Genomic DNA, 3,108 nt, shown 5'->3' on the forward strand with positions numbered 1-3,108 from the left:
AGAGATAAAGGACTCTATTATTCACAGCAAAGCAGTAGCTAGAACTTATAATAATTATTTCTCTTGTGTTGGTTCCCTACCTTTCCCAGGCCCCAGGAAGGCAGAGCAAAAAAATGCTCACCATGGATGCACAAGAGGATGACTGGGTTACAGAAGAAGAGGACAATGAGATTGTTGATTCACTGCTTTTATAGAAAGCAGAAGCAAGATGCTCTTGTCTGGAGAAAGATGTAGACTCATCCCTTGAAGTCACCCCTTGCAAACACATGGACCATGTAAAGCATAGTCAAGTATTCTTGGCATACCCAGCAAGAGCTTGTATGTGTAGGTGTGGGGGAGGTGGGCACTGCCATGGATCGTCTTTCCTAACAATATAAAAACGAGGCAAGAAGGATGAAGACTGAATAGAAGAATGAAACAAAAATACAAATAATTTTGTTCATGTGGTAAAATTTTCTTAACCCTTTGTCTTTGTCTCTGTTTTCTGTTGCTATAACAAAATAGTGGTGGCTGGGTACTTTATAAAGATAAGAGAATTATTTAACTCACAGTTTTGGAGGCTAAAGGTCCAAGATCAGCTGGCCCTATCTGGCCTCCAGGGAAGGCCTCACGGCAGGACTGTAACACAATGATAAGAACACAGGTGGAAGAGATCACATGGAAAGACAGAAAGCTAGAGAGATTTAGGTGCCAGGCTTATTCTTTTTTATAATAATCCACTTTTGAGGGAACTGGGATCCCAAGAGAACTACATTAATTACTTCCAAGGGCAGCACCTCCCATTACCTAGTTTCCTTGCACCAGGCCCCACTTCTTAAAAGTTCTACCACATCCATACTGCCACACCAAAGAAGCTTCCAGCACATGAACTTCTGGGGGACACACTCAAACCATATCCAAACCATAACAGTCTTGTTCTTTCCTCTTGTCAGCTGTATAGGTAAATATGTATGTATGTGTATACATACTCAAGCACTGGGCAGAGAACACTGTCCAAAATCAATTTTCAGAAAACTATGCAAGGAAATTCTCTCTTCCTAGTATTGCCATGTCAGCTTCTTAATATTGCCTAATATATTTCTAATATAGCTCATATATTCTTAATATATTCCTAATATAGCTTCTTATTTTTTGGAGGGAGGTGGCACTTGCCCTCCGAGCCACATCTCCAGTCTTATTTTGTGTTTTGTTTAGAAACAGGGTCTCACTGAGTTGTTTAGCACCTTGCTTTTGCTGTGGCTGGTTCTGAAGTCGCAATCCTCCTGTCTCAGCCTCCTGAGCCGCTAGTATTACAGGCATGTGCCACTGTGCCTGACCTCTAATATAGCTTCTTAATATTGCCTAATATATTCCTTAAATATATTCCTTAACATTGCCTAATAAATTCCCAATATTACCTAATATTGCCAAGTCAGCTTAATATTTTCTAATATATTCCTAACATAGCTAACATATTCCTAATATAGCTTCTTAGTTTTCTTTTTGATTTTATTTTTTATTTGTTCTAATTAGTTACACATGACATCAGAATGCATTTCAATTCATTGTACACAAATGGAGCACAACTTTCATTTCTCTGGTTGTACATAATGTAGAGTCACACCATTCATGCAATCATACATGTTCCTAGGGTAATGACGTCCATCTCACTCCACCATCTTTCCTACTCCCATGCCCCTACTCCTGGATACCCTCCCTTTGCCCAATCCAAATTTCCTTCATTCTTTCCCTGCTCCCCCCAACACACACACCATTATGGATCAGCATCCACTTATCAGAGAAAATATTTGGCCTTTGGTTTTTGGGGATTGTCTTACTTTGCTTAGCATGATATTCTCCAACTCCATCCATTCAGCTGAAATGCCATAATTTTATTCTCTTTTAATGCTGAATAATATTCCATTGTGTATATGTACCACAGTTTCTTTATCCATTGATCTATTGAAGGGCATCTGGGTTGGTTCCACAATTTAGCTATTGTGAATTGAGCTGCTATAAACATTGATGTAGTTGCATCACTATAGTATTTTGATTTTAAGTCCTTTGACCATAAACCAAGGAGTGGGATAGCTGGGTCAAATTGTGGTTCTATCCCAAGTTTTCTAAGGAATCTCCATACTGCTTTCCAGAGTGTTTACACTGATTTGCAGCCCCACCAGCAATGTACGAGTGTACCTTTTCTTCCACATCCTCGCCAACACTTATTATTCTTATATTCTTTTTTTCTTTTTAAGAAAGAGGAGAGAGAATTTTTTTTTAATATTTATTTTTCAGTTCTCGGCAGACACAACATCTTTGTTTGTATGTGGTGCTGAGGATCGAACCCGGGCCGCACGCATGGCAAGCAAGCGCGCTACCACTTGAGCCACATCCCCAGCCCCATTCTTATATTCTTGATAACTGCCATTTCTGACTGGAGTGAGATGAAATATTAGTTTTGATTTGTATTTTTCTAATTACTGGAGATGTTGAAAATTTTTTTCATATATTTGTTGGTTGATTGTATATCTTATTCTGATAAGTGTCTGTTCAGTATCTAAGCCCATTTATTGATTGGGTTATTTTATTTTTAGTGTTAAGTTTTTTGAGTTCTTTATAGATCCTGGAAATTAGTGCTCTATCTGATGTGTCTGTGGTAAAGATTTTCTCCCACTCTGTAGGCTCTCTCTTCACATTATTGATTATTTCCTTTACTAAGAAAAAGCTTTTTAGAGGTATTACAGTTTCTACCCTATAATCTTGTAGTATCCCTGCAAGTTACCAATACCTCACCTTTTTAAGGGGGAGATCAATTTTACTGCACCCAATACGAACAATATGCAGCCTTAAACCAAATAGCTCCTATTTAGGTGATTACAGTTTTGTCACAATAAATAGAATGATGTGTTCAATTATTATCTACAATATAAACAGTAGGTTTGCATAAGGGCCTACAGTTTCTAATGGTGTACAAATTGATGTTTATGAGGTAGGATGTGAGAATATAGAGGTACTGGTTCACAAGAGGAATGAAAAAGGAATCAAAAGAAGTTGGTGTTAGCAGAAGAAAAAAGAGAAAGAGGTGACCCCAAGCAAGGCTCTCCTCTGCCTCTGCAACCAGATGGTGTC

The 3,108-nt window shown here is 38.3% G+C and overlaps 1 long non-coding RNA gene across 1 annotated transcript in view; it reads left to right on the forward strand.

The window, feature by feature from the left end:
- The window catches only part of LOC125615559, a 2,808-nt gene extending 2,665 nt beyond the window's left edge, over nucleotides 1–143 (forward strand). The window contains exon 3 of the long non-coding RNA XR_007346164.1: nucleotides 90–143. This is a non-coding gene — a long non-coding RNA (uncharacterized LOC125615559). The remainder of the gene's footprint in view (nucleotides 1–89) is intronic.
- Nucleotides 144–3,108: the final 2,965 nt, after the last annotated feature.

The sequence above is a fragment of the Marmota marmota genome, unplaced genomic scaffold (assembly GCF_001458135.2).
Source record: "Marmota marmota marmota unplaced genomic scaffold, marMar, whole genome shotgun sequence".
NCBI classification, from domain to species: Eukaryota; Metazoa; Chordata; class Mammalia; order Rodentia; family Sciuridae; genus Marmota; species Marmota marmota.